Genomic DNA, 27,888 nt, shown 5'->3' with positions numbered 1-27,888 from the left:
ACACACACACACACACTAGTAGTGTGTCATTAAATAGCATAGACTAATGACATCTTTATTTTTAAATGAATCAGTTAATTCACAGGTATTCGGAGAACAAGTACTATTTTACAACCCTTCATAGTACTTGTTGTATACCAAAACTATATGGGGCAGTTTCATCACTTTTTAGAGATATAGATTCCCTCTGAGGAGATAATACTAACATTTGTTTAAAGAAATCAGTAAAGTGTGTAGAGAAGTACCTAATATTTGTTCTCTCTGAAATCCTTATGGGCTGTAGATATAAGGAATAACTGAAAGATGTTATCAGTTGAGAAAGAAACCTTTACTACGAAAATAGAACAGGTGGAAGAAAGCATGAATTGCTAAGGATGAGAGGATACGCTAGTGATGAGTGATTTCAGTCAAAGTCAATTGATTTTCCAGAAAATGTGTTTGGAAAACAAAAATTAATTCTGTTTTCTTTTTTGGTTTCTTTTACCCTGAGGTGACATTTTTTTATAGAGGTTATAAGGCTCTAGTTCTTAAGCATTCAGGTTAGTTATGGATGGTATGTTGATATGATATTCTTTTATATGACTGATCCATACTTATTACTCCTTTACACAAGTTAATAAGATTTTTTCTTTAAGCATTATGTATATGAATTTATTTTTAGAATGTATTTATTTATGCACTGCTTTTTTAGCCTCCATCTCCTATCAAAAAGAAAAGAAAACAAGTGCATCTTTTAGCTTATTATTTTATTTTCCCAATTGCTTTTGTGATACTACATGTCACCCCTATCTCTTCTCACTGTAGTTTTCCCATAAGGTAAGTAACGTTCTTTTACCTTTATGCTTATGTGTTTAATTTTTACAAATCATTTCAATTTCCAACTTATAAAATAATTAAATTTTGTGGATCCATTTCTAATTTTCTAATAGGTTGGTGGTGAGTGTTAATTACCAAAGTTATACATATAGTAAATATTATAATTTACTGATTTAAGATTCATAGGATTTCTAAAGTTACTTATGTCCTAATGTAGAAAATTAAACAATGTATAAATCTTAGGAAGGTCAGAATTAAGTTGGGGATGAGAAAGAAGGATTGGGGAAGTAGAAAATGGCATATGTTTGCAACTAGTTAACCCAAACTCAAAATTTAAAAAAATACAAAGTCTGATTCCAGATAATTTTCAGAGTATCTATTTTCTCTCAGCTCTATGTTAGTATAGTGAAGAACAGTTAGTTGTATGTTTAAGGCTTATATTTGGCTAAAATTAGATTTTTTTTGTTTTTCTTAAGCCATTCTGTTGAAACAAATATTTTAGGAGAGGATAAGTGTTCTATTCCCACTACAGATTTTCTTGAGTAATTATCAATATTTTAATTACATGCATAATTAATCAGATCATATCACTATAAAAACTTGTAATAATAATTATATAGTAAGTCAAGTGAGAATATTAGTGATAAACATATTACTGCACAATAGTCTGATGTTTAATAGAACATTTTGTGCCAAAATATGACTATCAATTTACTAAAAATTAAGATGATTTGATATCACATTGTCATTTTAATTATCATTGCCGGTTACTTTAGGCTATGTAATCATGGTTAGCAAAAAGTATGAATAAGAACAATACTGGATATAGCTGTCAAAATAAAATAAAAATAAGTAATTTTCATAAAATAATTACTTAGAGGCATTCTTCTGGACTGAAGCTAGGTGACTTTCTAATAAAGGAGCGAATTAAAGATCACAAATGCAAAAGAAGTGTTTTAGCCCACAAACTACTTTTAATCATTTCATAGTAGGAAATACTATCTCTTTTTTTTTTTTGGTACCGGGGATTGAACTCAGGTCCTTGCGCTTGCGAGGCAGTCAGGCCACTGAATCACTGAGCTAAATCCCTGGCCCAGAAATACTGTCTCTTAAAGTCAGAACTATTTAAAACAAAAGAATATTTTAATCATACAACGAAGAAATGTTTCTTATTGATCATATTCTTTCTGCTATTAATAATTTAAGTGTCATTAGTGTTCTTGACAAAAAAGTCAACAGTTATTATTATAGCAAGTCAATATTTTAAAACTGGAAAAGGATTGGGGATATTCGTCCAAGCCCCATATACTTAAGTATCATTAAGAGTTTAAAAATATATGTGAAAGAGCTCAGAAAACAGTATAAAAAGCAATAATTAAAAGGATAAAAATGTAATCTCAAATCTCTGAAAGTCTGCGTTTAAATAGATTCTGTGAAAATAGTTTTAAAAACAGGCAAAAATTTATATATGGCAACAAAATGATTCCAAAATGGTCCAACTATGGGCAGGCCATTATAAAATAGTAAAATTTACCAGATCCAGGAAATATATATTGATTTATGATGTATAGAAGGTATTGGTTGTCTTCATACTATCTGTGTGGGGTTTTTCCTATCATTGTGGTTTTGTTTTTGTTATTTCATTTGTTGTTCTATTGATTATATGAGCCTGAGAGATGCAACTCTTTATATCACCATAATATTAAGAAATGCATTGTATTTTTGAGACACGATAGTACACACATGTAGTATCAACATTCTGTGGAATTGACTGTCCTGGAAAGAACTTGTCTCAAAATTTTAAAAATAAAATAAAAGATTGGAGATGGGCTAGCTTTGATGATCATAGGTTCATTCCAGTAGTGGGGGAAAATACTGTTAGCAAAAAAAAAAAGGAGGCAGACTTGTGAGGAGTGCCAAGCCACAGGCTGCTACCCCACCCCCAGTGCACCTGGCCTCCAAGTGGTGCAGACTGATGAGGAGGGGAGCCAAACAGGTGCCCCTGCAACATGACCTCAGTGCCCCCTCCCTACTCAGGCCTCCTGTTTGTGCTAAAGCCTGGATCCACATTGCAGAGGCACAGGGGGTCATAAAGGCCATTGTTACTGAGCTTCAGAAGATAGAACAGAAGTGTACAGAAAGTGGGCCTCTCAGGCTCCTTGATGAAAATTGAAGCCCACTGGAGAAGTGAAGAGAATCTCTGTGGTAAAGGCACACCAGACCACCATAGTTTGTAAGTTGGAGGATCACCACCTCTCATCAGAACCTAGACTACCTTCAGGGAAAGGACAGTTGGAATTTGCAGTAGAACCTTGCAGAGTTTAACCCTGTAGGAGGTCAGGGAGCTCAGCTTGGGCCTTGCAGCCAGAAATCAGCCTGAATCTCAGGGATCTGCTGCTGGCTTGCTGAGACTCATTGACTTAGATCTGCACACTGCTGCTGACATTGTGTATTGTGACAGCAGAGACATATCTCGAAGGAGGCCCTCAATTTTTATTTTATTTTTTTAATTATTTTTTTCTTTTCCTTTTATTTTTAATTTTAATTTTTAATTGTTTAATTTTTATTTTTCCCATTCTTCAAATTCTTCCCTTTTTCTTTTTTCTCTTTTCTTTCTCTTTCTTACTCAATCTCTCACACTCCCACATTGTTCTTCATCTCTTTGTTCTTATTCCTGCTTTAATTTGGATTTCTTCTTTTTGTTTTAATCTCTCTTTTCCCTCTCAATTGCCATTAGTTTCAAAGGAAAGTGAGTACAGTTTCTAGCTTCCCTATTGCTCTTGTTGTTTTACTCCTGTCTTTGTTTTTTCTTTCTGTATTTCCCTCTTGTCTTCAACAGTTTCCTAGAGTTTACATGATCTTCCTGTATCCTGTAGCTTCACTTGTAACCTTATCCTATCTTTCTATCTATTCCTCTCTTCCCAACTTCTTCTATGTCCCCATCCTAAAGGGTAAAGTTGCTATATTGAAGAGTTTTCACTATAAACATATATTGGGCTGGTTCTCAATTTTTATTTAATTCACATAGTTAAAAGTGATAGATTAATAACTACCACAAATTGTCAATTTCTAAGTTGTGTTTGATGCTATTGTGTTGCTCCTTGTATCAGTTGGGCTAAAGTATTATCATTGATCTGTTCAGTTTTTCTTTCTGGTATTATGTTTTCATATATGAGAGTGTCTCAGAGTCGTTAGAGACTCAAAATGTAAAGACTAGCTACATCTGGAAGATTGAAGTATAAACCTAGGAATTAAAACAAGGACAGTACCAACAACAAAAATAGAAATGAGGAAACAGTTAAGCAAGGCACAACACAGACTTCGAGCTCACCAAAGGCAAATCGTAGGGGAAATGAGGTGGAAAAGTCTGACAACCACCAGGACACCCTCAACTGATAGCACAGGAAGTAACAAAACAAATGATGAAGCTCTAGAAAAATTCAAAACAGAAATAATATCCCAGATTACTACAGAGATGGTGGCAGAATGAAAGACATGATTAGAGACTCGAGAACATAAACAGATAAAAAAAATACATGAGTTGAGGGCCATGATAGAATCCCTGAAGGCCTCAGCATAGTAAATAAAAGGAAAGCATGAATGCCCAATATAGGAAAGATATGAAATCCATGAAACAGATTCATATAGATATCCAGAGGAATAAAAAACTCTATTGAAACTGTGCACAACAGACTGACCCAGTCTGAATACAGAATATCAGATATAGAAGGCAGAATGGTGGTCAGAGACCAAGAAGGGAGAGATCTCTTGAAAAAGTAAAGTACCATGAGAAATCAATCCAACAGCTCCTAGCAAAGATGAGTAATATAAGTCTGAGAGGACTCCATGAAAAAGCAGGAGAAAGTACAAATTACATTGAAAAACTTTTCACAGAATTAATGACAGAAAACTTCCCAATCAGAGCAAAATAATTTGACACACAGATAAGTGAGGCATACAGGATTCCAACTAGCCATGATCGAGATTATATATATATATATATATATATATCTAGACCTATAATAGTCAAGGCCCCAGAAACCCAACAAAAGAAAATACTGCAAGAAGTTAGACAAAAGAAACAAATCACATGCAAAGGAAAGCCCATCGGAATCACAGCAGACTTTGCAACACAAACCCTCAAGTCAAGAAGAGCCTGGAGTGAGGTGTTTTAAACCCTCCCCCACAAAAACCCCTACAACCTAGATTGCTATATCCTGCAAACCTATTTTTCAATATTGGCAGGTAAATAAGATACTTCCAAGACAAAGAACACCTGAGAAACATCATGAATACCAAACCAGAACTCCAAACAATTCTAAACAATATTGTAGAAAAAGACAATAAAGGTCACAACTCCATGAGGCCCAACAGAGCACATCCATTAGGCAAATCAAGAAATTAAAGGGAGAAAGGGAAACATTAAAAAGAGCCAACAACTGGACAATAACATGATAATAAAAGTCAATACATATCAGTTATAACCATCAATGTTAATGGCCTCAATTCACCAATCAAAAGAAACAGAGTGGTAGAATGGATTAGGAAGCAAACTACAACAATATGCTGTATACAGAAAATGCACCTAGTTCAAAAAGAAACTCAGAGATTAAAATTTAAAAGATGGAAAGAAGTTATCCATATGACAGGAACCCAAAGAAAGCAGGGGTAGATATCTTATTTGCAGACAAACTAAATTTCAAACCAAAACTAATTAAGAGAGACATAGAAGACCACTTGTAAAAAGGAACAATCCAAGAGGAAGAGATGACAATCATAAATATATATGTAACAAATACTAATGCCCGAACCATACAAAACAAATATTAATGGACATAAAAAAACAAATAAGAACTAATACTATTGTAATAGGGGATCTAAGTACCCCACTGTCACAAATACACAGGTCATATAGACAAAAATTCAATAATGACATACTAGAACTGAACCAAGCTTTTGAACAAATGGACTTAATAGACCTATACAGAGTGTTCCACCCCATAAAATAAGAATATACATTCTTTGCAGCTGCACATGAATCATTTTCCAAAATAGACCACATACTAGCTAACAAAACACATTTAAATAAATACAATGGAATGGAAGTTATGACATGCATATTATTAGACCGTACTGTAATTAAACTGGAGATCAATAGCATAGAGAAACCACAAGAACTTCACAAGTACATGGAATTTGAACAACACTCTGCTGAAAAATCAATGGGTCACAGAGGAAATTAAAGAAGAAATTAGACAATTTTTATGAATAAATGATAATGCCAATACAACATACAGGAATCTATGGGACAATGAAAGCTGTTCTATGAGGGAAATTCATAGCAGTGAAATCCCACATTAAGAAAACAGAATGAGCTCAAATGAACAACCTAGTGGTAATTCTTAAGCTCCTAGAATAAGAAGAGCAACAAAAACCCAAAGCATGTACGACAGGGAAAAGTATAAAGATCAGAATAGAAATCAGTGTAATGGAGACTAAGAGAATGATATAAAAATCAACAAATCAAAGAATTAATTTTTTGAAAGAATAAATAAAATCAATAAAACCTTATCCAACCTTACCAAAAAAAAAAAAGGAAAGTAATTGTTCAAATCCATACAACTAGAAATGAAAAAGTTGAAGGCACAAGTCACAACAGATCCAGCAGGATCTCAGAGGATCAGCAACAATCCCTACTTTGAGAACCTGTAGTCTAATAAAGTGGAAAACACAGAAGAAATGGGACAGATTTTAGATACATGTGAATTAACCAAGTTGAAAGAAGGTAAGTTATAAATATGCTCAAATTACAATCAGTGAAATTGAAATATAATGAAAAGTTTACCAACAAAGAAAAGCCCAAGTCCAGATGGTTTCACAATTGAACGTTTAGAGGACTATTGCCACCACTCAACTTTTCAATGAAATTGAAAGGGATGCAATACTCCCAAATTCATTCCTGGAAGCAAGTTTTACTTTGATTTCACATCCACGGAAAGACCAACGAAAAAAGAGAATTGAAGGCCAATCACCCTAATGAGCATAGATGCAAAAATCCTCAATAAGATAATGGCAAACAGAATACAGAGGGTAATTAAGAAGATTATGCATGCTTACCAAGTCAGATTTATCCCAGGGATGCAAGGATGGTTCAAAATATGTAAGTCAATAAATGTAATACACTATATTAACAGGATCAAGAATTAAAAACATGTGATTATCTGAATAGATGCAGAAAAAGCATTCAATAAAATTCAGTGCTCATTCATGATGAAAACTCTGCAGAAAATTCAAGATGATGGTCTTTGTTTCAACTTCATAAAGGCTATCTCTGGAAAACCAACAGCCAACATCATATTAAATGGTCAAAAACTGAAAACACTCTAAAATCAGGAACAAGACAAGGATGTCCACTGTCACCATTTCCGTTCAACATAGTTTGAAAAACTTTAACCACAGCAATTAGAAAAGAAAAAGAAATAAAAGCAATAAAGACAGGAAAGGAAGAAGTGAAACTGTCATTATTTGCTGAAGATATGATACTCTACATAGAAGACCCAGAAAACTATGCCAAAAGATTTCTAGACTTAATTGATAGATTCAACAGAGTAGCTGGATACAAAGTCAACACTCAAAATCAATAGCCTTCTTGTACACAAATAACAGACACACTGAGAGAGAAATTAGGGAAACAATTCCTTTCACAATAGCATCCCCCCAAAAATGAAATATCTAGGAGTCTAATGAAGGGGACAAAAGACCTCTACACTGAAAAGTACAACACTCTGAAAAAAGATCAAAGAGGATATAAGAAGATGGAAAAACATCTCTTGCTTCTGAATAGAAAGAATGAACATAGTTGAAATGGTCATACTTCCAAAACTGCTATATAGATTCAATGCAATACAGAATGAAATTCCAACAGTATATTTCACAGAACTAGAAAAAACAATACAAAATTCATTTGGAACCAGAAGAGACATAGAATAGCAAAATCCATTCTAGGCAACAGAGACATGGCAGGGGATATCACAGTCCCCAACTTGAAACTATACTACAAAGCCACTGTGATAAAAACAATGTGGTACTGATAAAACAAACAAACAAACAAACAAAAACAAAAAAAACAAACCCAAGGATCAGTGGAATAGATTGGAAGACACAGAAACAACTCCAGACATACTCAGCTACCTCATCTTTGATAAGGAACCCACAATCCTCAGTGGAGGAAATACAGGCTCTTCAATAAACTGCGTTGGAGAAACTGGATTTCAATCTACCAAAGATTAAAATTAGACTCTTATCTCTCACCATTCACTAAGCTAAAATTGAAGTGGATTAAAGATCTAAATGATAAAACAGAACCACTAAGTTTGCTAGAAGATAAATTAGGAGAAACTCTCAAAGACATTGGCACAGGAAAATAGCTTATGAACAAATCCTCAGTAGCACAGGAACTAGCACAAAGAATCAACAACTAGGATCTTATCTTATTAAAAATGTATGCACTTCAAGAGAAACCACCAACATTGCTAAGAGACAATCTGCAATGTGGGAAAAAAATTTTACCAGCTGTTCCTCAGACAAAGGTCTACTATCTAGAATTTATAAAGAACTGAAAAAAATCAGACCTCCCACAAATAGACCCAATTCAAAAATGGGCATCTGAAATACACAGACACTTCTTGGACAAACAAGTAAAAGAAGCAAATAAACATATGAAATAATGTTCAACATCACTGATCATTCAAGAGATGTAGATGAAAAAGAACACTGAGATTCCACCTTAGCTCACAAAGAATGGCTGCTATCAAGAAATCAACCAATAACAAATGCTGGCTGGGTTTGGGGGAGAAAGGAACTGTGATCCATTGTTGGTGAGAGTACATACTGGTGCAACCACTGTGGAAATCAATATGGAGATACCTCAAAAAACTAGGATTAGAGGGTCCCATTTCCTCTATTTCTCTGCTTGGTATCTTTCCAAAAGAATTAAAAGAATCATACCACAGCAATATATGCATATCCATGTTTATAGTGGCACAGATTTATAATAGCTCAAAGTTGGAAACAGCCCAATTGTGCATCAACTAGAGGCTGGATAAAGAAGATGTGGTTTTTCTGTAAAATGGAATACTACTCAGTCATAAAGAATGAGAAACTAGAGTCATTTATAGCTAAATGGATGTACATTGAGGCCATGCTCCTAAATGAAATAAATAGGACTCACATGTGTAAATAAATAATTTCTCTGGAATGCAAAACTAAAAAGGTAAATAAGATTCAAATTGTATAGCTTATAATGTGAAATAGGAAAAAAGAGCTAAAGGTGTAGGGGAAGTGGGAAGGGTAAGGGAAAGGAAAGAAGAGAAAAGAAAAAATATGAGAAAAGGAAAAATGGGAACAAAGTCTTTGTAAATAGGGAGGTGTGGAGGGAGTGAAGGAAAGGCAGGGGTATGGGGCAAAAATAAGAAACAAGATACATCATGTAAAGGTACAAGATCCCAATGATGGTTGTAACTGTAATGTATACCTAAAGAGTACCAGTAAGTTTAATGGGAAAAAAGAGGATCTAATTGACTGATTTGTGCTCGAGGAAATATGTGTCCTGTAGGAAAAATAAACAAATAAAACTAATATACACAGCCTTGTAAATAAAGAATTTTTCATAAAGTTGCCCCCAATTTAAACATTTAATTAGTATTTGCGATGAAGAAAAGTTATTGAAAAATTCTGGTGGGTTTATTCATTTATGCTGACTAAGATCATGGGGGGTTTGTCACTTTAAAATATATCTTCTGTTAGCGGCGCCAGTGGGTTTCTCACTGTTGTCTGATATCATTAGTGTAGCACATACTGAGTAGCATGAAGCCCAGGAACTGCACACTCTGGAATGTGTCCTTGAGATTACAGTTTCTTTTCTTTTCTCTTTAGAGCAGTGATTCCTCAGGGATAGCAATTTTGTCCCCAGGAGGCATGTTGCAGTTCTAAATCAATCCTGATTATCATGGTGGTGGTGGCATATTTCCTATTGTAGCCTAGTGAGTAGAAGTCAGGCGCAAGCATCTTACAATACAATGGTTACCCTCATGCTACATATACTTAACCAGAGATGTTAGCAAGGTCAAGTTTGAAAAATCATCTAGAAAGAAATCCGGAGGAAAAGATGTGATGAATAGAATGAAATCTTACTAAGGTGGAGCCAGTGGGGATATTGTAAGGTGGTTTCCAGCTTTAGTAGCTTGAAATCCATTCTTCTATGTATAGAAATTCCCATCAAGAGAACTGGTATGCGTGAGTAGAATCATTGTACTTGCCTTCCTCTGCTTTGTATTGCTGTGTACAAGATAAAATTGATCCTACTGTTCTTATAATTCTTGGGGATGCTCATAACTGACATATTTTGCTCAGAGAAGTTAGGATCAGTCATTTAGCTGCTGCACACTCTTTTGACCAGGGAGCAGTTGCTTCTTTTTACCTGATGGCCACAGAATCTAGCCAGCATAATTACTTTAAGAAGTGCACTGTGATGTTGAATACCTGAATTTTATTTTCTGTGGGTTGAGCCAATCTCACCCTGCTCTGTAGTAGTTACCATTCTCTGGTTGGAAACTTTCCTATATCTCTTACTTTTGTTTTTCATCTTGAAATTACTTAAATTATTTTATATCTACACTATTCATTTTGAAAATTGTTATTCTATTTAATTGGATAATTTGAACACTTATTCACTGAGAGATATCCAATTTTATTCACAACATCTATGTACAGTTAGAGAAGTAAATGGAGTAAGACATTTTTCAGCCAAATTTGGATTTTTTTCTATACTTGGGATAGACAAAATTGCATCTCTCATAAATACATAGATTGTTCAAAATGCATACAAATGTGAATTCTAGCATAATTTTAAAAGTGAGGTCATTGAAAAAAGGCAAATTAACAAGTTATAATCCTCACCCTGGAACATGGACTCTGCCACAGATTTGATTTAAATGTTAGAAGAGGTGCTTTTGTTGTCCTCAGGTATTTGCATATATGACAAGATTACCCTGTAACTTTTATTTTTTTGCTAGCAATGGACGGTATATAATGCTTATGGTTCCTTGCACAACTTAAATCTCATCCCCTGCCTCTCCCATCCCTTCCTTTTATATGGTTGTCTCGTTCCCATTTGCAAAAGACCTCGCTACCTGTGTTCCCGTTTACCCTTTATTTTGCTCTTTAATTTATTGATGTGTTTAGTTTCTCATATAGTCCTTTACAGTGTTATTCATGTGGGTCCAGTTCAGTTGAAAATAACACCAAAATAGAAAACTCCATATAATTCATACTAAATTATCATACCATATTTCATACTGAAATTCTATAAATACTACAAATGTATTCAAACTAACTTACCCATAAGGACAATGTATCTCAGATGATAGAATCATTATAATTCTCAATATTATTAACTTTTAGCAATTAATCCATATTTACATCTCCAGCTATATGTAGCTATTATGAATACTCTTAAATGGATAGTCCTAGACAGAAAACACATTTATCTGATATGTCTAAAATTCTTCTTTGGGTAGGAACCAAATACTGACACAATATTACCTTTTTAATTAAACTTGCCTTAATCAAGAACAAGAGGTTATTTTCATTCTATATACTCTCATAGATATATAAAACATAATTATTTCAATTCAACTATTTATTTTGAAGATTTTTTTCACTTCTGTTGAGGGAGAAAAGATGGATGTTAGATAAGATGTTGGAAGATAGCAGGAGGCCAGACTGACTGCAATTACAGTAATGACTATTTGTCTAAAATTTGGCTTCCTAAGAGCTCAGCTCGAGTTGTATCCAGGGCCTGTCAGTTCTATATGAAGCATCTCCAAGTTGCGGTTACATGCCCTTGAGTATCTGAGGGATACTTCTACCTGTGCTTTTCTTTCTGAATAATTTTATATATGGTTGACTGCCAGTCATGAAAAGCTCATTAGAAAAATTTAAATATTGGTCAAACTATAAAAAGTGTCCATTAAATGGGAAAAATAATGGATGAAGATCTGTTACATAGTGAAGTTACCATATAACTATGGTCAGGATTGTACATTGCAGTACTGTATAATTCAGAATTGTTGAAAGTAAATTTCAAAGGTCTTACTACAAATAATAATGAAGTGAATAATGAACATTGATTAGCTGGATTTAACTATTCTAAATTTTGAATATATAAAAATCTCACATTTTACCCACAAATATATACTTATGTATATATGGTATTTTAATTAGAATAGGGTTGATGAAAAGAAAAACAAAAATTTGGAGTCAAATTCTGATATTTTATATTAATTTATGATGAAATTTAAGCAAAAAATATTTTCAAGACAATTTAAAATTTGGAAGCGATGATATAGGGATACTCTTTATTCTTCCCTTGTGGCCTTTCCCAATTCTTCAGTCTGTGCAGCCTGGCTGACGCAAAACCACACACTAGCAGAATTTCTAAATCCTATTAACACCATAGAAACTGCATATTTGAAAAATTCAGTAGAAATATATTCATATTTTAGTTTGTGCCACTTACACAGGAATTCAAGGAATCTCTATTTTGGCAAACATTAACTGGCGGTGCTCATTCTGCTGCTGAGCATTTCCCCTCTCTTTCCTGGAGTTTAAACACAGACCAGAAGTCACGCAATACTGGATCTGGTGAATAAAGTGAATGAGGAAGCACCATAAAGTTTTTATTTTACAGAAATTGCAGTAAGTTTTGATCAATGAAGGGGAATCATGAAATACTGTGTTTAAATAAGAACATTATTACAGTGAAAGTCATATTGTCAGTAATCCTCTTCAGGATATTCAAAATGCTCCCCTGACTTTGAACACATGTGTCCTTTTGGCAATGTGTCTTTTACTGTAATATGTTTTTAAATTTTAAGTATTCACTGTGTTTTTGATCACCCTTTACATATTAATATGTTCTTAAGACTAGAGTTAAAAGATCTCAGCTCCTTGAATCTCAAGTATTAGGATGGATATGTTTATAATTTCTATTATTTCCCAAGGAAATGGTCCTCTTATCAGTGCACACGTTCTTTGTCGCTAGTAACAGCTCTTGCTTGCCTCAGTCTGTTTTGCCTGGTGTTATTAAAGCTATTCTATATCCAGGATGCTCACTACTTGCATAATGTCTCTTTTCCATCCTTCTGTTTCCAACCTATTTTATTTTCAACTTAATATCTTTAATATAGATTATGTTCATTGTTTTAAAAAATGTACGGACAGATCATGTTTTTTTTTCCATTCTATCAGCCTTCACATTTTGATTAAGATGCTTACTCTATTTACATTTACTATAATTATCGATGGGGAGGAATTTATACTCGACATTAGATATTTGTTTTCTGTCTCATTTCATTTTTGTTATGTAATTATTTATCTGATTTTTAATATAGATATTTTTACTGTGCATTTTACATTACTGTACTTTTTTACTTTTAAGATATTTAGTCATCACTGAAAAATAACTAGTACCATAATTTAAAATAAATGATTTAACATTAATATTAACTTAACTTGTAATGCATAAAATTATTCCAACATGTCTCTATCACTTTGGTCTCTTTGGTGGGGTTATTGTTATACAATTTACATATTTATGAGATATGATCCCATAAACACAATTTTGCAATTATTGTTTATGAAACTATCTTCTAAGACAAGTGAAGAAAAAAGTTACAGTCTAATTGTACTGATGCTGTCTTTTGTAACACCATTGTAGTCACCTTTAACAAATCACTGCATTTCTTCATGTGGATTCAAGTTACTATGTAAAGTTCATTTCTTGTTTACTCAAGTGTGCCTATTTATTTCATTTAAGAATATAGCCTCAATGTGTATCCATTTCACTATATCTCTAGTTTCTCATTCTTTGTGGCTAATTAGTTTTCCATTTTGTATAAAAAAAAAAAACCACATCTTCTTCATCCAATCTAGCAGTTTCTCTGGTGTGAAAAACTAAAAGTGTAAATAAGATTCAAATGGTATAATTGGGAGGTGAAATAGGAAGAAAATGGCTAAAGGGAAGGTGGGAGGGAGAGGGGAATGGAAATAAGGGAAGAGAAAAACTATGAAAAACATGGAAACAAAGTCTTGGTAAATAGGGAAGGGTGAAGGAGATGAAGGGAGGGCAGAGGAATGGGGAAAACCAAGAACCAAGATAAAATAGGCAGAGATGCAAGATTCCAATGATAACTGTAACTGAATTGTTTGCTTTAAATGTAGCAATAAAATTATTGGGAATAAAAGTCCACTTCTTTCTGGGTGAACTTCTTTTAGTGTTTCTTATAGGGCATGTTTTATAGCAATAAATCCTATGAGATTTTAATCTAAAAGTAGTTAACTTCTTCATTTTTGACGCTATGTCAATATGGAATTTTTGTTGATATGAATTTTCAGTTTATATTTTGAGTATGCTATCCTAATTCTCTTCTGATATTTATTAAGACATCAGTCAGCTATTCGTTTTATTGAGATTTATTGTATACAATGTTATTTTTCTTCTTATTTTTGTGATTTTCTTTTTTTCAAGTTTTGTGAATTTGGCTATGACTTGTCTATACAAAGATCTTTTGGAGTTTGCTCTATAAGAAATTTATTGAGCCTCTTAAGTAGGTAAATTCCTATTTTTCATCGAACTGAGAAATTTTTACTCATTATTTTTCTTTCATTTTCTGTGCTGCTTTTTTTTCAATAAAGCAGGCAGGAGTATAAGGATTTGTTCTACTCAATATAAATAAATACATGCAATACTCCATTCTGACATTAATGGATGTTCACTGCATTATCATGATATCTTTATTTCCATTCTGAAAAAAAAATGCTTTAGAAGACTGTCTTGAAGGTTATGCATTATTTTTATCACTATTTAGGTAATAGGCTCCCTTGTATTAACTGACCCACAATCACAAATGGAGATAATCAGGAGTCTAAAGGCAACTTTATGAATTAAAAGATAACATAATGAAAATCCTACCCCAGCAGCTCTACTGCCTGACATTATGAAAATTTTTAGCCTACTTCAAAATGCTAGACTACCCTTAAATGGTTATTATTTTTAAAAATTTATAGTACTTTTAAAAATGGCCTTCAGAATTCAGACATTCTAATTCCATTTCTGTTAGTTTACTGATGATAATTCTAAATAGTGAGCTTACTTTAAAGAAAGAAAGAAAAGCCAAGGGGAAAATGTGTATATTCCGTATATCAATGATTTTACAATGTAGTGAAGAAGAAAAATACCTATATAACTTAATAAGTACATTATATTTACAGAAATTATACCATAAAAATAAGTACTTTTAACTAGAGAAGAGGTGGAATCATATTCAATATAGAATAAAAAAGATAATTCATAACATAATAAATAATATGTTTGTGATTTTGATTTGAAAGGTAAAATATTCAGAAAGATTTTCTTTTACTTGTAAAAGAATGTTAAATATTTAATTTTATGCAGAGTATGCACCCTATATATTAAACCAAAATCCAATATAACAAATAAAATATTTTCACTTTATGCCAGCTTTCTTAAAGAAAAAAGCATTCTTTTTTGTAAGTTGCAAATCAGAGGACTTTACTGTGGTCATTTTTGACCTATCTATGGCTTTCTTTTTTAATGTTTTGATCATTTCACACAGTATCATTTATATACATTACTTAAAAATAACAGATGGCCTTTTAAAAAATATATTTGTGAGAATAAAGATTATGCTTAATCTCCATGATATCTGTTTAAAACAAGATGATGAAAAATATATGTTATAAAATGTAAATAGTATATTGCACTATCCAATATACTAGCCATATATGGCTATTTACATTTATTTTTCAATTAATTAAACTATATAAAGTTAAATATTCTATTCTTCAATCATACCACTCATATTTTATGGATTCACTAGTCAGATGAATGCAGTGGCTGCCATACTGGATAGTGTAAACATAAAACATTTTTATGATCACAGGAGGAAGTCTTTTAGGCAGAAATTCGTACATAAATATAACAAATTATAATATATTCAAGCATCCCTTGCTGAAACGAGCCATATAAATATTTGTACTTGTCAACTAGTTGTCCAGAAGTTTGGGTGCCTTTATAAATCTTGACAAAAAATATAATATCCTAAATTATATATACTCAATGTATGAATGAACATCTGTGTGTAAATTTGTATATGAATGTATATTTAATTGAAACAGCATGATTCATCTATATGTTAATTCACTTAGTAGGGTAGCTTCTGAAGATCATTTTATAAAAAGCCTTTTCTTTTTTTCTAATGCCATCTAAGGGCTGCACAGGACTAACTTGCATAATGTACTGCAACATATTTATAGTAAGACCTTGGTTTGTGAGCTTAATTCATTCCAGAAACATGCTTGTAATCCAAACTGCTTGTATTCCAAAGCACATTTCAGCAAAAAAATGATGAAAACTCAGATGATTCAATCCATAACCCGAAAATTTTAATTAAACATGATTACATTATTGTAATATAATACAAGGTAAGAAATACAAAATATGGAGAAAAATAAACAAATTAATCTGCACTTACCATTGAAAACTTTCCTGGCTGATGTGAGGGAGCTTACTGAGAGGAACGTTATATTCTAGGATGACTTTCACTATCAAATATGGAATCACTACTATCTCTTGGTTCAATGGAATCTTTTTCTTCTCATCCAACTTAACAAGGAACCTATCCAATGACACTTGATTTTTCCTCCTTTTGAAGATTTCCTTAAATGTGATATTGCATAGTCATTAAACAGATTCATCACTAGCATTTCTATACACTTATTCAGGTGGTGCTTTTCTACAAAAATTTGCAGTTTCCCACATTTTACACACGTTTTAAAACTCATTCGAAGTAAGGAATTCTTCCAGTTTTTTTCTCCTCTTCCTCTGTGCAGAGGAGATTTCTTCCATAACCTCTTGCTGTTGGGAAATGATTATCCACAATTCTGCAGGGAGGGAAAGAGGGAGAGAGAGAGGTCTTACTGCAAGACATAGTTTGTTTTGCGGAACACTCATAGAGTAAGTTACTCATAATACCAGCTTGTACTATATTTCTTCACTACATATCTGCTATAAAAAGGAAAAAAATCCTTAGCAACCATATTTGAAATATATTTGCCAGCCAGATTTACAGCAGCAGTAATGATGAGTCAAAGCTTTTGTTAATTTGAAACTTAATGGATGGTATAAAATTGCATTAACCACACTGATCAATAAGGTAGGATCTAACGTATTAGTTCTTATTGTCATGGGATATTATCAAATATTTTACTGATTATCTATTTGACTGATTATAAATAGACTTTCATTTTTATGATGATTTGTAATTAAGTAATTATGGGTAACCCTGAAGAGCATCTTTTCTGTATGCTTTGGCCATTGTACTTTTTTCTGTGAGTGTTTTTCATAAAGTTTTAATATTGAAGTATACAAATGATACTTATACACAGCAAAAATCTTTTCCTTAGATGTTTTTCCTAGCATGAAATGGTGGAATACTTCATTCACTAACATTTCGGAGGATTTTCTGTCTTTGACACTCTTCAGAAAACTATAAATCTTATAGACTTGTCTGAAAGAAAAAAATATGAATGTGTGAAATAGAAGTACCAGAAGGTTTGTGAATAAATGTCTATAATGAACTCAGCTACCTATTTAATAAAAGTTCATCTGCCATAAGGTTTTATAATTGTGACCTTTAAATGTTTCCTCAGTTTTCCAAATGGAGTGAAATTAAAGATAAAAATTTTAAAAATATACAGACAATAGCTTCTTCAAGCCTTAGGCTTAATCAAGCTACTACATAGATGTTTTAAAAATATGAAAAATGAGGTCAATCTCAGCCTTTAAATATTTCATAAAAATTGAATCTATAATGAGCATTTCTGAGAAAATGAAAATTACAAGAAATGACTTAATTTGGGGTCATTAAAAAGCAATTTTAGTAAATATCAACTGAAGTGGTGAATATGTAGTCTGACTCATAGGACCCCTAAGAAACCATCTGGGTTTGCACTATGACTATGAGACAAGAAAAGAGAATCCTGTTCTTACTTCTGATCTGTGAATTGCGCTCAAAATGTCTAATTGGAGATCCTTAATGATCCTCATTATCATTCTCCTGGATTTGAATTAATTTTATAGGCCTATTTCTTTTCCAAGTAAGCAACAATTGCTGTACCTAAGTAAAAACAAATCTAAAATTACTCATTTTCTTTATCATTGCTCTTTGCTTTGGCAGGAACAAGTCATTTGTGATGTCTTTACTTTCAAGTGAATACTGACAATTGAGCAGGCAACAGCTGATCAATTCATTGTTACAAATCTTGAGCATGAGTATCATTTCACCTGCTAATATGTTCAAAATTTTTTTTATATTCAAAGGTGAAAGCCTGAGGCTTGTTATGATTTTTTTTTATCTCATTGAGTTTATTGGTACATTTTAGGTATACAGTACAGTTACATTCATCATTGGGATCTTGTACCTTTACATGACAGATCTTGGTTCTCATTTTTACCCCTTGTCCCTGCCCTCCCTTCAGCCCCTCCTCCCCTCCCCACTTACAAACACTTTATTTTCATTTTCTCATATATATATATTATTCTCTTATTACCTTTCCTCTACCCTTCCCACTTTCCCTACACCTTTATCTCTTTTCTTCCTGTTTCACATTGTCAATGATATCATTAGGATTTATGTATTATTATAATTTTTCACACCAGAGAAACTATTTGGTATTTACACATGTGCGACTTATTTCACTTGAGTATATCCTCAATATGTATCCATTTTCCTATGAATGAATCTAATTTCTCAATCTTTATGGCTGAGTAGTATTCCATTTTTTAGAAAAACCACATCTTCTTTATCCAGTCTCCAACTTATGGCAAATTGCTATTGTTGAAGTAAATTTCACATTCAGCATCTTACCTGTCACATATAATGTCAATTTTGCTTTTGTTTATATGCTACTACTGCTGTTATAATTTCAATTTGGAATTAAAGAATAAAATATTTTAACATGATTAACAATGTCAAGGTAAAGTGACACAGCCATGGCAACCAGCATTAGTTAACTGAGAAAATGTTATAAATTTAAAAACTCTTCCAAATCAACTGAAAAGTGAACCAAAGATCTATAAATGGACTTTCACAAAATGAAGATATACTGTTGAGCAGTAAAATGCTTCACATAATGTATAAACAGAAATATTTATCCAAAAGATGACAGAAGTTTCCAACTATCATATGGGCAGAGTTTATTGCTGATTTTACCAAGCATTGCAGAGGCTCTGAGACATTAACAGTGGAAGAATAGTTTGTCTTTCGCTTTGGGTGAAACTTGTCATTATTATGTGAGATCGAACATTCACATGCGCTTCCATCCACTGGTTCCTTCTATCCTCTCCAGGTATTCACCAAGACAAACAACTCTTCATGAAACAAGAGGAACAATGTTTAATTAGTCACAGTTGCATAAAACCAATAGTATCTTAGAAGCTAGAATAGACATTTCTCTGATAATGGAAAATAAAGAATGACTTTGAACTCCAGATCATTAAAGTGTGAGTTTAGTAAAGACAATTTTTAAACTAATGCACTTTATAAATGAATGTATTAGGCCCTTTGGTTTCAGGCCAATGTCGAGCTCAATTTTCTTTTCTACATGTAGTTTTGACTATATGACATATTATCTAACCTTAGTTGGTTTTGAACTTTTAAAAAAGTCATCCATAAGTCCATGACCTTCTTTTATTTCCCTTTTACTATTACTCAAAATTCCATTACTAATTCATATATAGCTTGACTTAAGGTATTTCACTTATTTTTATGACAGAATATTCCTTTTTAATTTTTTTTAATATTTTTATTTTGGCTGTGCAGGGGATGGAACCCAGAGCCTTGTGTATGCTAGGTAAAGAGTATTCATTTTTTTTCAGCTTTAATTGAGTTTATTGGTACATTTTAGGGATACAGTACAGTCACATTCATTGTTGGGATCTTGTACCTCTACCTGACAAGTACTCAGCCATAAAGAATGAGAAAATAGATTCATTAATAGGAAAATGGATACATATTGAAGATATACTCCTAAGTGAAATAAAGAGTATTCAGTTTTCTTCATGTGATGTTCATGGGTAGATAGTTCCCTTTCTTTGTATATTTTACATTATATATGATGTCTGTTCACATTCAAATTTAACTGGTAATCCTGTAGTTTGTTTGCTAAGTGTATTAAGGTTGACATTATTTGATCCCCAGGATCAAAAAAAAAAATTGACATTACTTCAAAGCACAAAAGTTATGATTAACCAATTTAAAGACAAAATCAAAAGGAGAATGTAGATATCAATGATGATATCATTGAGGAATATAGAAGAATATATCCATTCTGCCACAACTAAATATATTTTTAGTTTCTAAATTCTGTTTTCACTCATTCCATTGAATTAATGATGGAAGTGTTAGCAATGTTAAACAACAATAAATAAGTCTTTGAACCACAAGAAAAACTGACAGCTGTCAAAAAGATTTATTCTTTAAAGCACTATTAGTTTCATTTCTCTTTCACCAAAAATATTTAGCCATTTTGAAATTTTTAATTTTTATATGAAATAAATATTAGTCATTATATTTTCTTTATTTTTGGGAAGATGAAAGTTGCAAAATTCACATAGCAATCTTCTTTTCTATATGCTATCTATACACTTCTCTCTATAATCATATTATCAGAAATATTTTAAATACACCAATTTTCAAATATTAAATATATGATTTAGTTTTATGAACTTGCACCATCTAAATTGGTCTCAGAAGATGCAGTAACAAGAACGAGTTGAGATACTTTGCTGCAGGACAATCCCACTGAATCCATCAATTTTGTCTTCATTGCTATAGATGCATTTATTAAAGTGACTTGTTTGGCCACAAGTATTTTCTACACTGTTTGGCACCACCCTTGTTTTTCAAATTTGTTTTCCTCATTGAGTTTATTTGTACATTTTAGGTATACAGTACAGCTACATTCATTATTGGGATCTTTTACCTTTACATGAGAGGTCTTGGTTCTCATTTTTTCCCCTTACCTCTGCCCTCCCTTCACCCCTCCTCCCCTCCACCTATACAAACACTTCATTTAATTTTTTCATATTTTTCTCATATTTTCTCATAAATATGAAAATATAAAAATTTCTCATATTTTTTTCTTTTCCCTTATTAGCTTTCCCCTACCATTCCCACTTTCCCTACACCTTTAGCCCCTTTCTTCCTATTTCACATTGTCTTATGTACTGTTATACTTTATTCACACCAGCGAAACGATTCGGTATTTACACATGTGTGACTTATTTATTTCACTTAGAATCCATCTATTTTTTTAAGCATCATAGAGACACAGTTTTTTGTATTCATTAAGTTTATTGGTACATTTTAGGTATTATAATATGATGACATTCTTCATTGAGAATTTGTACCTTTATATGATGTATCTTGGTTCTTATCTTTTCCCCATTTCCCTGCCCTTCCTCAACCCCTCCACCTCTCCCTATTTATAGACCTTATTTCCATTTTTTCCTTTTCTCATATTTTGTCCTTTCCCTTCTTTGCATTTCTTAAAGATCATTGTGAAGAAACTGAAATAAAAATTGTATAGTATTGGTTTATAAGATTTCCATAGATTTTGCTTTCTTTTTATATGCTGTATTATTTAGTGTAGAGTATTTAGTGATACCACATTATTTAAGGAAAAATATATTTGAAATATATCAAGCATTGAGACAATTTAAAGAGTCATGAGACCAGCATAAATTAAACTTCAAAGAAATAATTTGCATAAAGAGTAAGTTACACTATCCTTTTCTTTCTTCATCCGTAGATTTTCTAGATGATTTTTGTTTTTAGAAGAGGAAAAATTATTTATCTTCAAAGTCACCTGCTCTATGCTATTTTATTCTATTTATAGACTTAAGTAAATATTAATTTTCAAGTTCTAGTAAGAATAAAAATTACCTTTTAAATGTTTTAATGTGTGTCCTAAGATATAAATCAATTGAATATTATTTTGACTGTTCATGATTATTGCACAATGAACATCTATTCAGATACCTACATTGGTTATGAGTTATTAATTAAATAATATTTTGAAAACTAGTTATTCCATAGTATTTTCTCTATTTGGTTTGTTTTATAAACTATTCCAGTATCAATAAGTTGTGTAGTATCAGTGAGAATAAGAGAAAAACTTCCTGTCATGCTTATACAATGTAGTTATTGCAGGTGTCAAAATATAATTTGATCACTATCCTAAGTAATTGGTTGCCAAGAAAAGAACATGAAAAAAATATTCAATAAAAAGTTTTATTTAAAAATTTCCAACATATAAACACATTTATGTCTGTAGAAAACAAATTATAGTTTTGTTCAGGGGTAAAGGTAAAAGCCTATGTGTTTCACTCTTATTCCTCTTATCTGAAGTAACATGGAGAATGAGAGTCCACTTTTGGTAGCAAACCAAGGCTGCAGTTGGACCATTGTATGTTGCAGTCCATTTATCTTTCCATTTTTTCTTTCTTAACTGGATAGTAACCCTTTTTTTCTCCTCCAACTTGCTTAAAATGAACTGGCTTTCTAAAATGCTCCCTTATGTTTAACATGTGGAATGAGTATTTATAGACTGTGTGTTATTAAGAAACTTGTTCATAGTGTATACTTAATTCCATATCTTAAAATTAATATTTTATCTTTATGGAATTAGAAATGGGTTTTCTAAACATGTTTTTCAATTATTAAGAGGCTTGTAATGAGATTGGATAGTGAGGGAAACTGTACCCAAATGAATTAAACATAATGGGATTGTTTGTCTGTGTGTGCAAATCCATGTGCTTAAATTAAAGGAGGTTGGCGAGGTGCAATTGCGGGAGCTCACAGGGTCCATAAAGTCATACTTTATTGTTCTCATCATTCTCTATTAAAAATATAAATATCTAGACTTTCAGGCTTAGAAAGTTAGTCAACTGACCCCTCCCCAGGTCTTTCTTTTCTTTTTTGTAATTAGAGATACCTATAAATATCTTTAACAGCAGGTTGTTTTTTTGGGGGGGCGCGGTACTGAGGATTGAACTCGGGTCCTTGCGCTTGCAAGGCATGCCACCGAACCTCTGAGCTAAATCCCCGGCCCTACACCAGGTTGTTTTAGAAATCTACAGTGATATTTATTCTGTATACACAGTTATTGTGCTTCTTTCTTTTTTCAGCTTTAAGGCAATTAAATCCTTAACAAGTGTACTAATTTTAATCTCACCCCCTATTCTCTTGCTCAGTTACTCAGCCTCAATTCACACAAATGCATATTTTATATTTTCTGGCACTCTGACATTTAAGTTTGAGTTTAATGATTTCTTGCCATGATCTTTAATATCTGACATCTTGGAACACCATCATTATCCTATTGCTACCTCTACTTATAATGTTTCTGACAACAGTGAATCATTGCAATGAAGCTTCTTAATGGGGACATTAAGGAAGCAATAAAAGATGTAAATTGCAGTTCTAAACAACCTAGAAGAATAATCATGAAACAGTGATCAATTGTTAGATGAACTTCATGTATAATAATATGCATGTGAGGTCAGATGAATCACTTCTGCTAAGAAGGATAGGGAAATCTTAGAGAAGGAGAATTAGAATGAGATTTTAATGAAGTACAATCTGAATAAGGAGAACGGAAACATGAAGGTATTGCAGTAGGTGGACTGAGCTGATCAGTCATACAGAGAGAGAGAAAGCATGTACATTTCAAGAATAAAAGTTGTAGAAAATGGTACTAAAAATAATTGCCCTGTTATTGGCTTACCCTAATAGTACATGGTGATTGAGGAAGTTTGTCCCTTGTCTTCGAAGTTGGGGATAGATTCTCACTGAACATAAAGTTTTGTCTAAATCTCTGTATAATTGATCAGATATGAGGCTTTCAGATAACTGAAATTCCAGGCTTTTGAACTTTTCTTACTGGACGTCCTTCAGCAAACAGTTCACTCTTACAGGAACCTTTATTTATCTGTCTTCTAATAAAAACCAAAAATGTTTTATTTGTATCAAAGTCTCCCAAACATGTCCTCTCTTATTTCTATCCTTCATTATTCCTTAACTATTTGACATTGCTTGGGTAGGTTTCCCTGAGATACTTCAGGGAGTTATGATGACCTCAAGGTATCCTCAAATACAGCTCAATTTCCAGTCACTGGCCAAATTAAAATTCTAATTGCAAAGTGAATTTTGTGCCATCCTTTGCTATAAGTTTCATGAATACAGCAACCAGCTTTGCAACATTCACATTGCTAATAATACAAAGACTGTTAATATCAGCAGTTATCCATCCCCCTACTTCCCACCTTCCCAGAAATCTTTTAAAGTTACTTGTACATTTTCTGAAGGTTTATTCTCATAATGTAGTCTTTAATTTCACTTAACTGAAAAAGAATGGGTCACAAAGCTCTTACGTATATTGTAATCAAATATATGAATCTTTGGATTTCTCTTCTTAAAACCTCGTATAATTTTCTTCCTTCCCAATATCAATCATTCTGCCAATTATTACTTTAGCAAAAATTAACAGGAAATAGATAGTCCTCATACATATTTAAATCCCAGGAAGTAGCGGGTCCCCATACAAATATAATAAAAATTTAAGTCTTTGTGTATACAATCATGACATTTTAACTTGACACTTTAACTTCTAGCTTTTCTTGAAAAAAATTGAAAACATAGTAATACTATATACACTATACTGAAAAAAAAATGATGACCTGAACCTGAGTGGTTATTATCCATTTTAGCCTAGCTACTTTAATTCTTATTCAGATGGCTTCATACTTACTCTAAATATTTATTCTCTGAAGACATTCACATTTTAGAAATGTCCTCTAATCTGGGCTACAGAGAGCCATGATGTTTGTCTTACCCTGCTTGATATGGAATGGAAAACATTGTAGTGGACTTTATTTCCCCATTTGAAGTCTGCAGCACAGCTTGTCACAAAATAAATGTTCAATGAATATTCATGAATGGAATAACACATGCAAACAAGGCTACCACAAAATATCCCCAAAATGTCTGAAAGCATTCAACATGTACATATTTTTCAATTTGATCAAATTTCTTGTCCTTCTTGCTTAACTGGTCTGGTAAACCACCGGCATATTTTTCCTCTGTTGAACTTGCTTTACCTGTTGTTATTCGTATTTACAGATAAAGAAGTTCATGTACTTAATGCCCTATGGATTCTGTTGAGTGTCAAATATTCACTGGTAGGCATCATTGTTGAATATGGGTTATAAACACACAAAGGTATATGGGCAGTAAGCACAAAGGATTTCTGCTTCCTTTTATTTCAATAGTAATTAAGTCGTTAAACATGCAGGTAATATGATTGCATTGTTGGCAACAATCAACTTCCCAGAACACTAATTTGAAAACATCGAGTTGAAACTCAGCCAGACCTATATTAATGTCTGCAATTAGGATCTATGTTGACCAAGGGGTCTCTTGAAGCTTCTGGAAGAATGAGACCTCCCAAGATTCAATGAATGACAAAATTAATGGATTATATTACGAGGACTCCCAATATCCTTTAACTCAACTCCCAGAGTGGATTTCTGACAGTGTTATTACCAAGAAGTCGGTGTGACACCAGTTTCCTACATGCAACTCTCTAAATTCAGAGACAATTCAACAGCTTGGGCCCCTGAAAAGATACTTGGAAAGCTTCCTAGTTTGTGTGCTGCATAAGCTGGAGAAAGGTAGTGATAATTAATAAAGTGCCAGACTGGATAATTGTAGGAACTGTAAAAGATACTAAAATGTTGTTACCAGAGGCACAGATGAACCTGTGAAAGTGTGAAGTTAATTTCTGGGAAGAGCATCACATGAGTGCGCATAGAGACAATGGAAATGAGGGTTTGTTTTTTTTAACATAATTCAATCTTAGACAGGGATGTTCTCAAAGAAGAAGGAAAAAAATGCTGGTAAGATAATTCAAAGCTTATGAAAGGAAGCCTTCCTGGATTGTACTTATGTTTGCTTTTCTTTACCTTGAGAAAAGTGTAACCACAATGATATTAGTTTCTTAATCCCCATAGGACAGAAATGATGACATTGTCGTCTTTAACCAAATTATAAATGACAATCAGCTTTCTGATATTGTCTCTTTTCATCTTATACACTGCAGTGCTGGAATAGATGACCCGGTATCCTCCAGATTGTTCTATATATGCCGTAGACTAAAGTCTATAAGATTTCCTTGTACATTAAATGAGAGAGGTACAGATAGAGAGACAGAAAAAGTAAGGAGAATGCCTGTCTCACACGATTACCTTGAAGAACATTGATGATTAGTTAGTAGGTTCAAAGTTCTTATGAACTTTAATACTAGCTGAGTAATAAAGGGTAGCTGCTAATGTTATTGTTGTTATTTCTATTATTGTTGAAATGGGTCTTCTAAAAAATGAAAACCAAAAACATTTAGAAGAACTCTGACTTCTTGTGAGATGTCTTAAGTATATATTTCATGAATAAATATATTTAGGCAAAACAACCAAATATTTCCACTGCCTTTTGATGGCATGTCTCTTTGCCACTCTGTTTTCTTTGCATATCTGGCTCACAGCTTAAGAAACTATGTCATTCCAACAATAGTTCCCTGATAATATTACATAAAAATTATAAGAAGCTCTCATATCACATAAGGCTTCTGCACTGAAGTCCAATAGATCAGATTAAATTCAGAATGGTGTCAAGAACTCTGAATTTCCAAACCAGAATCTAACCTGTTTATTTGATGTTGTTAGAACCAGGAGAAGTGAGCTACCACATTTCCCCCAAAAGCCAGTTCATTTGGCATGAAAATGCAATTTGTTCTCTTTGCCTTAATTTTTACACACAGAAAGCTGACCAGCAATAATCTAATGTTAACTAGTAAGTTATATTTCTGTTGTTTTGTGTCTCTATCTCTGATGTACATGAAAAATGAATTACAAATGACCAACCCATTTATTTTTTCTTTATATCTGAAATTTTTGGCCCATTTTTGTGTATGAAAGGAAACTTCACAGTGCATCAGAATTGTTATTCTGTTTTATAGAATGAAAAGTTGCCAATTAATATTTTTAAATTGTTATGTTTTTATTCTCTGAAAATATCATTTGAGTGCTTCATAATTGAATTTAATTCTGACACAGGTTACAACACTACATAATTTAAGGGGCTCATTCTCACCATACACCCCTAATTTAGATGCTGGAAGCTAATTCCAGCTGCCAGGGTTAGCTGCACTCTATCCAACTCGACTATAATGTGGGTCATTCCCATTACTCATTAGGCTGATTATTCCTTTAGAATGACTCATACAGCACAGGAAAAGGGAATATTTATGATTCCTATTTATTATAAGAGGTACAAAATAACAGTATTTATATATTTATAAGAGGTACAAATGAACAGTTATCTGTGATAATGTCCAGAGTGATCCTGAACACCAGAGTACTGTTTCTTTGGAGGTGAGGCACATCCCTCTCCTAGTAAATACATATGATCCGCAACCCAAAGCTCCTTCAAAGGTCAATATGCAGAGTTTTGTGAAGATTGTTTTGTTTTGTTTAATCCAAGCATCATTGTTAATCATAATCGATATTTAAATCACTGACAAGATTGAATTCAAACTTCTCTCTTCTGTGTTCTTGGTTGGAGTTGAAAGTTCTAACTCTGTACTGACATGTGGTCTAGTGACTCTCACCATAAAGCTATAAATTAGCCTTCCCATTGCAAATAATTCTCTTATGCCTCATTATTGTACTTTTGAAAGTTTGCTGAGAATAATGAAATACTTTTTTTTTAATTTGTGAAATTGTAAGGGCTTTTAGACTTCTGTGCCAGAAGCATGGACAAAAAGCATATAGAATTTATATTATAGTACTCAAACTTTGGAAGCAGTAATTAGTCT

General features: G+C 32.6%; 1 protein-coding gene across 4 annotated transcripts in view; it reads left to right on the top strand.

Moving 5' to 3' along the window:
• Dpp10 (dipeptidyl peptidase like 10) overlaps positions 1 to 27,888 on the top strand; it is a 1,319,241-nt gene that overhangs the window by 999,323 nt on the left and 292,030 nt on the right. The window lies entirely within an intron of this gene.

This window comes from Fukomys damarensis, unplaced genomic scaffold, assembly GCF_012274545.1.
Source record: "Fukomys damarensis isolate Sample0158 unplaced genomic scaffold, DMR_v1.0_HiC HiC_scaffold_29, whole genome shotgun sequence".
In the NCBI taxonomy this organism is placed as follows: Eukaryota; Metazoa; Chordata; class Mammalia; order Rodentia; family Bathyergidae; genus Fukomys; species Fukomys damarensis.
The sequence above is the reverse complement of the archived record's forward strand: the minus strand, read 5'-3'. Positions and strand labels throughout refer to the sequence as shown.